General features: G+C 43.9%; 1 protein-coding gene and 1 pseudogene across 5 annotated transcripts in view; one reads left to right on the top strand and one right to left on the bottom strand.

The window, feature by feature from the left end:
• Kalrn (kalirin RhoGEF kinase) overlaps positions 1 to 14,685 on the bottom strand; it is a 698,268-nt gene that overhangs the window by 654,910 nt on the left and 28,673 nt on the right. The gene's annotated exons all lie outside the window — the stretch shown is intronic.
• On the top strand, positions 10,173 to 11,792 carry LOC101702104 (glutamate dehydrogenase 1, mitochondrial-like; annotated as a pseudogene).

Genomic DNA, 14,685 nt, shown 5'->3' with positions numbered 1-14,685 from the left:
AACCCACCAAAGTGAAAGGTGTACACTCTGAACTAGACTGTGTCTGTACTTTAAAGCACACCCATCATTGGATGAAGACTCATATTAACCAAGCTCCAAAACTAATGTATAAGCCCAAAACTCTATTAATTGCCAAAAACAACATCAAAATACAACTACCACCCTGGAGCACTCATGTCAGCATGATCTGTGTAGGCTGATGTACTGATGTACTGATGTACTGGGGAAGCCAAGCCATCATTAAAAAGGTGCTTAGTGAGCATGTAATCAAGGCCAGACAAATCTGCATGACATTTCATGCAGATTCATTCATTTCAGTGGCCACAGGCCATGGGCCACTGATGTATCCTCCCCTAGAATACGGCTACACCTTCCAGAGAACCAAAGGGCACTGTCAGCTTCTGCTTCTTTATCCTGCCTTTCAGAAGTGCCTCAGCTGATCAGTATTTTCTACATACAGTTCTTCCTCACACTTTACTCAGTGCAATTAAGCAGGATGCATACTATTAAATTACAGTGACCTTTCAGTGCAGGATCCCTGAGATCACTCCCAGGTCACACTGATGGAGTCTTTACTCTTTCCTTACACATTTGCAGAATATCTCCTGGTTCTCAGCACCAGATGGTAGATTTATATCTATGTGGAATGTACGATGGGCCTAATCTAACTCTCAGAGGCGGCTTCATTTCTATTATTTCCACTTTTGGGTACAGGAGAAGGGGACTTTATTGTAACCTCTATGAAATCTCTTTCGGTAAAATTCCCCCAGGCCAGGATCCTCATCTCCTATTTTATTTCACAGTTCTTTATAGCAAGCAGAATAGGGACACATTATCAGTAGGCACTCATCAATGACACTGACTGATTTGGTAGGCGAAGTCACAGACATTTGCTTTATTAACAGGAAGAAACCACTTTCAAGTATTGGTTACAAGAGGTAGAGGGAGGCAGAGAGAGCAGATTCAGGGAGCAGATCAGAACACAAGTTCAGGAAGAAGTGTGCACTGAGCTGCTGTCTTTACAAGGACTTGCAGAAGGAAGGAACATGTCTGCAGGTTGTATTTAGAAAACTGATATCCACTACTTAAAAAGGAACAGTTCCTCTCCCATGACATTTATCCTGGCCAATATCCTTTCTTTTCTCTGATGTCTTAGCCCATGGAAAAACATTCAGCTTTAGATCCTTGAAGAAAGAAACTTGGAGCCTGGCACAGAAGTATGTCTTATTTGTCAAGTCTCTGAGGGGCCGGGGATTTAGCTCAGTGGTTTCGCCGCCTGCTGCGCAAGCACAATGACCCGAGTTCAATCCCTGGTACCAAAAAAAAAAAAGATTCAAGTCTCTGAACCTACACACCCAAGGGAAATCCTAGATGAGGAAACTCCTTGCTGTTTGGGAGAGTCCTGCCTTCCTACATGGTTCTATCACGAATGTTTCTTGCTCTCTTTTTCTAGGTTTGAGTTGCATGGCACTGTTCATGAAAATAGCCCTAGCACTGGAGCAAGGCAGACTTAACTTTTGACAATTCCTGAAAATCACCCTCTTTGAGCCTGATTTCCCTGCTATAAATGAGAGTAACTATTGCAGTACTTTTAGAGTTGGTGGCAGGGCTACAGATGACATTTAGAACATGCTTAGTTAATGGCTGCTTTTATTATGGGTGACTTTCCAGAAACTCAGCACCTGTAACAGATGACAAAGAGAAGTCACCTACCAGGTATCACCTGACTGGGCTCAGAACACCAACCACCCCTCACATCCACACAGGCATGAACACTATGGCCCCCATGTCAACCTACCAGGGACAAAGCTGCCTCCCTCCCCTTCCTGGTCACCTTTCACATGGAAATGCTGCTTTCCTGAGCTTTACATATGAGTCTTCAACATGAACAGGAACCCCTCCATGACAGACATCAATACACTTGGAAAAGAAAGGTATGTAGTAGAAGATGCTAAGACAAGGCAGGAAATATCCCTACTGATGACAATTCCAAACATAAATATTACAGAGCATATGTGCAAGGGACCTCAACAAATCACTCAGTGCCCTCTTCTTACTTTATAAGTGGGAAAATGAAGAATTAGAGAGAAAGAACAGATCCAATGACAGGTACACTGCAAAACCAAGACCTCATGACTGAATCATGGGCCTTATTCACTATCCCACACTGAACAAGCCCACTGAAATAAACACATGAGGCAAAGACACCAGAGAAAGGGAAGGTCAAGCTTATACTTACTTAGCTGATAGTGTATAAATAACACTTGGGTAAGCACTAAGACTTAGGGAACACATTCCCCCACTGTCCTCTAGGAGCTTAACATCTGTCTAGCTATGTTGAAACAGCAGTAGTGAAAGGAGGTTTGTAATGGCAAGTTATGGATTGTGTTCTGGGAGATCAGAGACAGAAACAGAGTGAGGTCACAGAAGACTTATTCCTCGCGCGTACTTGAGGTAGAACAAGCTGAAGCCTCACAATGTGAATAGAGTGTGAGAAAAAACAATGGCTGGGAAGGGAAGGACATTCAAGCAGAAGGCAGTGTCCTACAGTCAAGACCAAGCATGGTATTTGTTCTTAAGCCAGTAAAGAGAGCTCTAGGAGGTTGTCCAAGGATCCAGGAATCATGTGCCTGGATGTACTCTGAACCACTTACCAATAATCACAGCATGGTGCTTAGAGCAGAGACCTCAAGCAGTTTCTCAGCAGTTCTCATGGTACTGAGGTACACATGCACGTACAACGTATGCATGCATGCATGCACCCACAGGTATGATTCTAACCACTTCATTGCTACATTGCCTGTTCACCCCTGCTCTCCACAAAAGCTTGTCCAGCTATTTGTGCTGCTATCCACAGGGCTAAAGTCTGTTGCCACTGCCTCATCATGGTCACTGTCTTTCTACCACACGTGCTACCTGTATAGTAGTCTCTGCCCATAAGCTTTGGAGAGCAGGCTTTCCCAGAAAATAGGGATCAAATCCCTCCTACCTTCATCTCACTTCTCCTACCTTAATTATTCCTCACTCCCTATTGTATCACCTCTTATTTCCTTATTTTACCATGTTGTAGTGCATATTTTTAATAAGCTGCTGCCATTGCCTTTTGAAGCAAGGTGCATCTAAATACATGCCTGCTGATCTGGCTCATCTGAAAGCAGCCTGACAAGAGTCTCTCTAGTCTCTTCTCCAGGGACACTTTGGCTCTCCAAATTCATCCTTTCAGGCCAAATGTCATATTTCCTACAAACCTTTCCCCAGCTCCTCCAAGAAAACTTCACTTTCTTCCTCTCAAATTTCAATCATATGTGGAATCTCTTCATAGATCATTATTTGTATGCTATGTCAACTTGACTTGAGTAAGAGTTACCTAACATATTAGGAAAGCTCTGGGTGTGTTTGTGGATGATTGCTATGTAAGCCAAAAACTGCAGAGGAAAGACAGCCCTAGATATGGGTGGTACTAACCACTAGGCTTGTAACCTGGACAGAATCAAAGGGAAAGAAGAAGGAAGCCTTCCATTTTTTTTTTCAGAGGATTTCTTTTCTTCACCACTGCCTTTGGACATTTGTCTCCAGTTCCTTCAGCCTCCAGTGCAGACTCCAGCCTTCAAACGCAGACCCTTCAGCTTTTGGACACAGACTTGCACCAGACTCTGCAGCTAGCTCCAGGCTTCAACCTTTGACTGGATCCTTCATCCTTCCAGCTTGCAGATATCCATTTTGCATTCTTCCACCCCAATTCCACAAGTAGCCATTATAAGCCTACCTAGTAAATCCTTTATATAATCATATATACTTTTTATATTGAATTTGTTCCTCTAGTGAAACCTAAATGATACAGCAGGTACCCTACTCCATACCACAATCCACCTTAAACTGCTTAAAAAATTAACGTTGTTAAACGCGGTCCTATTATATCATTCCCTTACTCAAAAACACTCAATGGCTCCCATTGCACAATAAAAGACTCCTTCACTTTACTACCACTTTACCTCTAGTTTGATTTCCTATTTTTGTCCTACATACCTACCAATCCAATCTTCCTGTTTTCCTCAAGCATGCCCTGTTTCCTGCTACAAGTGAAGAGAGAGCAGCAGTATTTCTCTCCAGCACTACACAGAGAGACATATGCATTTCTTTCTGGGACAACCCCAGTCTCTCAGACATTTTAATTACATTTCCTCAGTATTTCTTCCTTCTCCTCCTACTATATTACCATGAATTTCTTGTCCCCCAGGTGTCATGATAGAAAGAATGTGGGCTATGGAAGGATAAAGAGATAAGAAGAAAGAGAAGGAGCCATTTTCTCCTCTGACATACAGACTAATTGGTTCAAATCCTAGCTCTAACATTTAATAGCTGGGTGATTTTAGACAAGTTACTAGCTTCCCTGAGTGTCTGTTCCCTTTAAAAATGGGGACCACATGGCTTATTTTAAAGCTTAAATAAGATAGTTGTAAAAAGGTCCAACCTGATACCAAGCATGTAGAAAGAAGATATTCAGTAAATAGTATGATTGTTGATGAGTATTGTTCTTGTTATCCATGCTTTCACATTTTCAAAGACCAAAACAAGAGATCAGAGTTCCACTCATGCCCTTGGCTTCTGGTCTCAACACAGGCACTGCCAGGGCCCAGAGGCCCTTTCACATCACATGTCATGCTGCTACACATATCAGGTGGAAATGCCACACTGTTGCTTCTTCAGACTACCACACAAGGAGAGTTCTTCTCTACCCTCCCCAAGCACCACAATTTTTTTTTAACAATACAACCCAGATGTTTCTGTCAATGTTTATTCAACTGTAGGGGAAAGGGTGTAATCTAATAAACACTTAAAATTCACCAGGCTTCTCTATCACCTCCCTAGTTGGCATGGTAGGATCTGGACATCAGTTTGTGATGGAGGCAAGCATGTTTTGCTCTAGTTGCCTTATATTTGTGTCTCTGAACTAAACATAGATATTAGGGTTAGGCCTAGTGCTAAAAACTCTAAAGGTAGAATCTCATCTATAGCACACTCAGTAAAAACAACTCCCAGGGACTGGAAGTATAAGTGTGTTGGTGGCTATAACTGATGACACTGAACCAAACAATTAATTTTTGGTTTTAGTCCTAATTTCACAAAACAGCTGGACACTTCTGTATAACAATATGGTACAATGTCACGGAGGCTGCCACCTGGGGAAAGTCAGTTTATACCAGGGAGAGACTGACAAAGGCCATTCAAACATACACAGATTCGGGCAGAAGTTGATGGCCCTAGCCCCAAATTCTAGGTGACCTTCAAGTGGTTTCACCGCCTGCTGCGCAAGCACAAGGACCCGAATTCGATCCCTGATACCCCCCCCCCAAAAAAAGAAATGGGATCTGACTAAGTTAAAGCATCCAAATTTTGTTGTTCTGCACTCTTGAAGAAGGGATTTTTAGAATAGCCACTGAGGGCTAAAGAAGGCACTGCCTACAGAGGAGCCATTTTCTCTCTGTTTAACAATAACTGGGCCCTACCAGGGTAAGACCCATGGTTTGGCCACTGCTAACCAGCTGAGCTACCAGCACAGATCCCAAGAGTACAACAAGAGGAGAGTAGTTAGACACCTTTAAGCTTTGTCTTCATGCCTCATAGTTAGTGGAGATAATGTAATGATCTAATTCTGAGACCCACAAAGATGGGCAAATGAGGGTAATTTCAGTGGGGAAAAGTCACTTGAGGCCTCTCTATCTTTTAATCATCAGAAGGAAAAGAAATAGACCCCCAATTTTTTAATCTCCAAAGCCCAGAAACTGAGATACAAAAGTACAAATGCAAACATTCAGCCTTAAGATATATATAAGGTGGGCCGGGGATTTAGCTCAGTGGTTCCACTGCCTGCCTCAAAAGCACAAGGTCCTCAGTTCGATCCCCGGTACCAAAAGAAAAAAAAGATAGATATAAGGTGTAATGTGTGTGTATTATTGAAGGAAACCCAACCCTTCTACGTGGAAAACTAGAGAAATAGAAGGAAGGTAGATAAAACTAAGTACGGACAAGAAGTACACAAGTAGCTCATGAGATGCATCAAGTATACACACACATGGGCCAGGGATTTAGCTCAGTGGTTCCCCCACCTGCTTCGCAAGCTCAAGGTTCCAAGTTCAGTCCCCAGTACCCCCCAAAAAAGTACACACACACACACACACACACACACACACACACACACACAAAGCAGAGCATGTATGTGCTAAAAAGAGGTGAGGAAGGACGGAAAGTATGACATATACACCTCACATTCATGTTGGTCAATGCCTGCTCATTGTGACATCCATTCAGGCCTCAGGAGTCTTTGATCCAAGCCATGCATGCAAAATCCACAGCTGATATCTCTGAAAAAGCAAGTATCTGTTGGTCACGTGCACCTTATGCCTGTGTGCTCTTTCACTCAACTGTCAATTCTGGTTTCCATAAGGAGGAAAAGCCCACATGGTAGGGACCATGATGGACAGGACCTATGATCCTTGATTATAGCACAGAAGTTAAGGATATGATCCTTCTACCACTCACACCTTAACATAGGTACACAAACCTATCCTGCATCTTTCCTCTTATGTTTTTGAGGTATTGTTGCTGTTGTTATATGTTTTGGGTTCTCTGCTGTATGTCTGAAATTGAGTCAAGAAACCATGTGATCTGAGCATCCTAATTTGGCTGTGAGCCATGATCTTTGGTTAAGGTGCCAACTCTATGTAAAGCACATTTAAGAGGCCATCATGGTATCAAGATAACTTCCCATCACAACAAGGACAGGTGACATAGGACAGAAATAGTCAAGGTCAAGGAATGCAGAAAGAAAGAAAGTAGAAAGTAGGATTAAGAAAGAAAGTACAGAGTAGGATTAAGGCCTCAAGGAGAGATCATTTTCCTGAGTGGCAGGATATGAGGTCCTCTTTCTGGCTCTGCCACTAAGAGGCAGTGGACTAATAGCTTGGGCTCTTGGGAATTCAGTTTTCTTCTCCGAAGGAATAATGCAGATAGGCTAAATTATCTCTAATGTCCCTTCTGGCCCCTCCTGGATCTCCCAGGTGGAGATTTAAAGTCTTCTTTCAGCCTGCATGCAATGGTTAACACATCCTCCAAAGGAAGTGGTATTTGTGTAAAGCTACTGGAGCTGTGTAAAGGACAGTGATCATCTGGGTCCCATATTAGAAATGGGGAAGTAAATGAGACAGAGGTTGGGAAAAAATATTTTTTTCCACCAAAGCTTCCTTGTAGACTAGATGACTCCTGTTTACTTCTGCCTCACTTGCCACCTGTTCTAGAATACCTCCATCCTTTCCCAGCATGCCCTGTGCTGGGAGGCTGGCCTATAGGGACCAAGGCTCCCTTGCCCTCTGACACCTTTCTGGATTCAGCCTGTAGAAGGCCCTGGCAAGGTATCAAAGAAAGCAAGGAGGGTAAAGTCAGGATTTCCCCTCCACCCACAGCCTCCCTATGGGGCCTGAAGGCCTGTGTCCCTCAACCCAAAACCACAGCTCCTTTTGAGTAGCTGTCCCACAAGGACTCTGCCTCCACATTCTGGGAACCACTCCCTTACTCCTTTGAGTCTAGGGAAGCTGACCCCCCCCCCCATTACTAATCCCTGACCATGCCTTTGTAAAAGCCCCTTCATTAAACCTTCCTGGGTTACTCAACATGGGAGGGCCATCTGCTTCCTGCAGGGACACTGACTAGTACATCTAATGAGCCCATTCTCTCCCTACTCCCATCTGTGAATCCTGAAAATCTTTGTACTATCCAACTCTAAACACTCAGGACTTTCTCTAGGATAGCAGAATTTCCAGACACAAGCTGAGTTATCTCTTTGTAGCATCCTCCATGCCTACATACAAAATTCCCTGTTCAGAAGAAAAGCATCACAATGGCTATATACCCTAGTTCCACAGATACATGAGCAACACAACATCCATGTCATTATCTAATACACTCTACCACCTAAGCTGGTGATTCAACATTTGTTTTTGGATATAAGCCTCCTCTCCGATAACACCCAGGCCATCCTCCCAAGGATGAGGTGTCATCAAGGGGATTTAGCTCAGTGGTTTCGCTGCCTGCTATGCAAGCACAAAGACCCACGTTCGATCCCCGGTACCAAAAAAAAAAAAAAAGAAGAATCTGGGTTTGCATGAAGCCTGGCTCTACTGCTGCTCCCCAGAACTCTCTATAAATTAGAATGTGACCCAAGTTAGGTGCCTCTGTCTGGCTTCCAGAGAAGTAATATTCTCTCTCAGCCCCAGTCTAAGCTTGACATCCTAACTTTTTAGCATGGTTGCTTTTTATTAAATATGGTAATAACAGTAAAACAGTCACTAGTCTAAGCACCCTGTGTATTATAAATTCAATCTTCACAACCCTATGCTGTAGAAACCTTTTATCATGCTATTCCATTTTAAAGAGAAAATGGAGCACAGAGATTAAGACCACATGCCAGGATTTGGATTTATGCAGTCTGGCTCCAGAGCTAGCACTCTTTTTTGTTTTTGTTTTTTTAATTTACAATGAAATGTTTTAATCATGCAGAAAAGTAGAAAGAATTCTATAACTAGTCCAGACAGATGCATAATCTATTAGCTTGATCAATATTTGCTTCATCACTTTTGCTGAAATATTTTGAAGTGAATTACAGATATCATGAGATTTCACCTACTAATACTACAGTGTGCATGTCTTACATATGAAGGCATTTTTCTTGGTTGTACTACCATTATCACAACTAACAAAATTAATAGTAAGTCCTTAACATCACTTACTAACCAGGCTATATTCAAGTTTCCCTAAATTGAATAAAGCCCTCTATAAATTTGCATATATCCTCCTTGCACAAGTCCATGCTGATCTTCCTCACATTGTTTCTGGTTTTGTTCATATGCTGCTGCTGCAGCCACATTAGTACCCACACTTGTCATCACTATGTTATATGCTCTTTGTTGTGCTTCTCCTTCTTAAACAGTCTTCAATGAGGAACCTTCACCCTTATTCCATTTCTGTATCCTTCAGCTCCTGTATAAACCTAATGAAAACCAGTTTTTACTGAGTGGGAAAGATCTACTCTTCCAATTTAACTACTGCCCTTCTGCACCCATGAGCATGAGAGAGGCATAATAAACAACATACACAAGACATAGCACTGTTTATGTCTATGAGAAACTCAAGGAAGTAGGGCAGGGGAGCTCCTATCAAGAGGGTTGGGGTTGTCCTGGCATGAGTAGTCTCACCAAGAGGGAAGGAAATTGTCAAAATTTGCTTCATGTTTTTTTCCTTACATTCTTGTTCTGGAAACAAAGTGTATATAGCTCAAATATTATTGGTTGGAAAAGAAAAACAAGGCTAGGTCATTCCCCAATGCAGACAGCCAAGTGTTCTCGTAGACCCCAAACCAAAAAGCAATCCCTGTGTATACATCCTGTTTTTTCCTCAGAGCCCAACCAATTAGCTCCTACACTGGCCAGATGTTGTCATGGGGCAATATCTGAAAAACCTTTATATCTTCTATCCACCCAGTATGTGCAGTGAGGAGTTAGTAAGGGAACGGAATCATCATAACTATTGTTTTCCTTTCTGCTTCAGATCTCTGTGATGGTGGAAGTCAATGAAGAGAGAAGTAGAGGGAAAAAAAGTACAGAGGAGAAGGCATTACTGAGTCTGCTCTGCCTACTTATTCAGGAGCTAAAAGTCCCAAACGTACCCCTAACACCAAAACCACATGTCCTGCTTCCAAAGGCTGTCAGAGAGGAATCATATCATCCCACCTACTGATTAAAAAGAAAAAACAGTCTCTCAGCAGTTTAAACTCCTACTTGTTCTTTAAGGCTTAATCAAAATCATCTCCTGAGTTTGTCCCCCCTTCTATGCTTTCTTAGCATCCAGTGATGGCCCAATTGCAGGATGTGCCAGGATGAGCTGTAATTATCTGTTTCCGTGGTTGTCTCCACCACTAGTCTCTGAGCTCCTTGCACGTCTTATTTGTCTCTATACCCTCCATCCTTAACTCAGGGCCTATCAAACATTGTCATTTAATAAATGTTGGTCCAAATAAACTGAATTCTAGTATTTGTTCCAAAATGACCTTCTGTGTCTCTTGGTAATGCCACTACAATAAATGTATATTTTTCCTTTCTTTAAAAAAGAAATCTCCCACTCCTCGCCTCAGCCCCGCTCGCTTCTGCTGCCGCCATGTACCGCTGCCTGGGCGAGGCGCTGCTCCTGCCCAGCGCTGGGTCCTCCGCGCTGGCCTCAGCCACTGACAAGGCCGCTCTGTTCGGCTGCTGGGCCCGCGCCTCCCCTCACCAGCCCACCGCCAGAGCTCGGGACGCCCGCCTGCCGCAGCTACAGCGATGAGGCCAGCTAGCTCGAGGACGACCCCAACTTCTTCAAGATGGTGGAGGGCTTCTTCAATCCCGGCGCCAGCATCGTGGAGGACAAGCTTGTGGAGGACCTGCGCACCCGCAAGAGCGAGGAGCAGAAGCGCAACCGAATGCGTGGCACCCTGAGCATCATCAAGCCCCGCAACCACGTGCTGAGCGTCTCCTTCCCCATCCTGCGTGATGACGTTTCCTGGGAGGTCATCCAGCGGTACCGTGCCCCTCACAGCCAGCACCTCACACCGTGCAAGGGAGGCATCCGGCATAGTACCAATGTGAGTGTGGACGAAACAATGAACTGGAAAATATCACAAGAAGGTTCACCATGGAGAGCTAGCAAAGAAGGGTTTTATCAGTCCTGGCATTGACGTGCCTGCCCCTGACATGAGCACAGGCAAGCGGGAGATGTCCTGGGTCGCGGACACCTATGCCAGCACCATAGGGCACTATGACATTAATGCGTATGCCTGTGTTACCAGGAAGCCCATCAGTCAAGGAGGCATCCATGGGCGGATCTCCGAAACCGGCCTAGGGGTTTTCCATGGGATTGAGAACTTCATCAATGAAGCATCTTACATGAACATTTTAGGAATGATACCCGGCCTCGGAGATAAAATATTTGTTGTTCAGGGCTTTGGTAATGTGGGCCTGCACTCTGTGAGATATTTACATCGTTTTGGTGCTAAATGTGTTGGTGTTGGGGAGTCTGATGGGAGTATATTAATCCAGATGGTATTGACCCAAAAGAACTGGAAGATTTCAAGTTGCAACATGGATCAATTCTGGGCTTCCCTAAGGCAAGGATGTATGAAGGAAGCATCTTGGAGGCTAACTGCGACATCCTGATCCCTGCTGCCAGTAAGAAGCAATTGACCAAATCCAACGCACCCAGAGTCAAAGCCAAGGTCATTACTGAAGGTGCCAATGGACCCACTACTCCAGAAGCTGATAAGATTTTCCTGGAGAGGAACATCATGGTTATTCCAGATCTCTATTTGAATGCTGGAGGAGTGACAGTATCTTACTTTGAGTGGCTGAAGAATCTAAATCATGTCAGCTATGGCCGATTGACCTTCAAATATGAAAGGGATTCTAACTACCACTTGCTGATGTCTGTTCAAGAAAGCTTAGAAAGAAAATTTGGGAAGCATGGCGGGACAATTCCTATCATCCCAACAGCAGAGTTCCAGTACAGGATATCGGGGCATCAGAGAAAGACATCATCCACTCCGGCTTAGCCTACATGATGGAGCATTCTGCCAGGCAAATCACATGCACAGCCATGAAGTATAACCTGGGCTTGGACCTGAGGATGGCTGCCTATATCAATGCCATTGAGAAAGTCTTCAAAGTGTACAATGAAGCTGGTGTGACCTTCACATAGATGCTGGCAGCCAGCTGCCTGGTTACCTCTCCACCTATACCTTCTGCAGCCTTCTCTCAGTTTACACATAACCAAAGCAATCTTTCCCATGACTCAATAGATAATGGACACATTCTCAACCAGGCAGGCCAAATTAGCCCTTTAGGAGGAAGGAAGATAAGGCTAGGGATCATACACAAACTGTGCCAGAGAGCACACAGGCATTTTGCCTGGAACTACAAAGCCCCTCCTCCCTAGCTGTGTCACCTTGCTCCAGGGCTCCTAGCCCAGCCAGTGCTGACCAGGAAGGCCATCGAAACAATTGCTCAGTGCTGCAGTGCTACTCCAGGCAAGTCCATAGGAGATATAGCTTTGACACACATAAGATGTAGTATATGGCATTTTCAGAAGGTGCCATGGTCCTTGAGTGAGTTACTGGTATTTTACATCAACAAAATAACTCAGTTTTACAAATTGCAAAGAAAAATAAAAGCTTTTCCTCTCGTGCATTTTATTCTTTTAGAATAAAATAAGTACATGCTGCCATAATAAAATTGCCTTTAATCACTTAACAAGCCAAAAAAAAAAAAGAAATCTCCCAATAGGCGGAGATGGTGGCACATGCCTGTAATCCCAGCACTCTGGAGGCTGAGGCAGGAGAATTACCACTAGTTTGCAGCTAGCCTGGGCTACATAGTGAGCTCAAGGGCTCCCTGGACTACATGGGAGACCCTGTCTCAAAAACAAAACAAAACAAAACAAAAGCTCCCAATTGCTTCTCAATAGCTCACTTGAAAACTACATTAACTGGAAAACAACACACAACCTTGTTCCTATGCATATAGAGAACATGAGACTGCCTTTCACTTGAGTTTTGTACATCAGTCCCTTTATACCATACCTCCTGAAGAGACAACCCAGCCCTTTTTGATATTCACTAACCAAAGATGGGGCACACATATGGCATACCCTTGAGAAATGCTTGTTGAATTGGCCTGATGGTGTCCATGGTCCAAGCTTCCTGGAGAAGTTGACCATCTGCCAAGTACAGCTACAGTGTGTTTGAATTATGTTAAGTAGCTGACAGAGTTCAAATGAGGTAGAAAATTACCAACCCCTCCTGGAAGTGGGCTGAAGAAGGGCTTTCTTGCTTCCAAAAAGTCCTAACATCTTGTTAAATACTGACATCTGTTTGCCTCCAGCTTGCTGCTCCAAATGTTTGCCAATTGGCCAAGAATGTTTGTGTTTTTACCAACCATTTTCCCCTGTTGCACCCACATCACTTCCTCTGGAGCTGGCAACTTCACAGGCACTACCGTGTACACACAGTGCAGGCTTGGAGGACAAATACCCATGCCCCATTGAGGAAGCCAGGCCCTCAAAGCAACCCAGTGGTTCCCCTAACCTTCCAAAGTGCCAGTAGGACCCTCTTTCAGTCACAGGTACAGCACTTTCCTCCCTCTGCTTCACTGCCCACTGACCTCTTAAATCACAGAGAAATTGTCTTCATGGCCCACTAAAGACACTGAGTCCTCATTCCCAGTGTCCAAGTCCTTCAGAAGATGACAGACTACTCCAACTGCATCTGTCTACTGGCCACATCCATGCCTTTCTCTTCCCAGAAAAGCTGTCCTGGTTGTCCCTCTGCCTCACAAGCTGTCCTGAGATGTCTCACTGATTCCCCTTTTTCTCCTGCCCTCTAACTCTGAACAGTCCTCAAAGGTGAATCCCTAAATCTTCTGCAGCTCTCTTGCCACATTCCTCACACACTCCCACTCCCAGAACACATCTTCTTACACTTAAATGTAACTTGTTCTTTTCCTTTACATCCCTCCAGGCCTGAGGTGGCTGGGTTCCCAATCCTATGTCAGGCACCCCCAAATCCGTATTTCATCCCTATTTTCCATAATGTATACTTCCATTCCACAGACTCAAATGTTTTCTAGACACCTGAATTCGAATCACATGCTGTTACCACAAACCCAGTGTTTCTTCTCTCCAAATTAGCTCCCTTTCTCAGATGTCATTGTACAGCACCTTTTCTTGGGGGTGCTTCTTTCTTCTGTTGTGCTTCAATTTTACAAAGGCAGGAAGGAAGTATGTGATGTTATAAAACAAGAGAAAGTAACCAGGAAGAGAACCAATAGAGACCTTTGTATGTGGAAAACAGCATGAAAGTGTTAATTCCTACACTCCAACACAGGGGTTAAAGATGTAGATTTCTAGGACCTACCCCCCAGAGACTCCATCCGATTCAGGAAGACTGGGCTGGGACCTGGAAATCTGCATTTTAGTAATGTCCCCAAGTGATTTTGACGCAAGCAGTCATAAGACACATTCTGGGAAAGACTGAGTTTTAGTAGTTCATAGTAAAATGAAGTAGTCAGGGATAAAAATGTGTGAATACCCAAAGGTGGCTTTAAATAGAAGCAATAAACTGTTACAAAGCTCTGTTGCTTATGGATTTTTACTAAAACCATAGAACTGGGAGAGACCACAGAGATAATCTAACTTCATTTGACAGAGGAAAATCTGAAACCCAAAGAAGTTTTTAGCTGTCTTCTAAAGACCATACAAGCCCAAGGCAGAATATTTAACCTAAATGGCCAAGGATGACGGCCTTTGTCCGTGGAAGTAAACAAATAAGAAGGCAAGAGAACTCTGAGGCTTTAAAATGTTTTTTAATGTGCAAATGAATTGCCAGAGGCTCTACCGAGGATTGAACTCTGGTCCTTGAGCTTGCGCAGTAGAGGCTCTTTTTAATATGCAGAATCTGATTCAGCACATGGGGGAGGGGCTGCGATTCTGCATATCTAACAAGCTCCCAGGTGAGGCCAATAGGGCTGTCTACCACTCCTGCTCTGAGCAGCTGGTCTAAAAAACAAAAATAACTGCTCTTCTGTTGTCCTAAACAAATGGCGTGTTTCT

The sequence above is a fragment of the Heterocephalus glaber genome, unplaced genomic scaffold, assembly GCF_053883595.1.
Source record: "Heterocephalus glaber isolate CG9 unplaced genomic scaffold, H.glaber_assembly_v1.0 deba00000122, whole genome shotgun sequence".
NCBI lineage: Eukaryota > Metazoa > Chordata > Mammalia > Rodentia > Bathyergidae > Heterocephalus > Heterocephalus glaber.
Note: the sequence above shows the minus strand (reverse complement) of the source record. Positions and strands in the feature narration are given on the sequence as shown.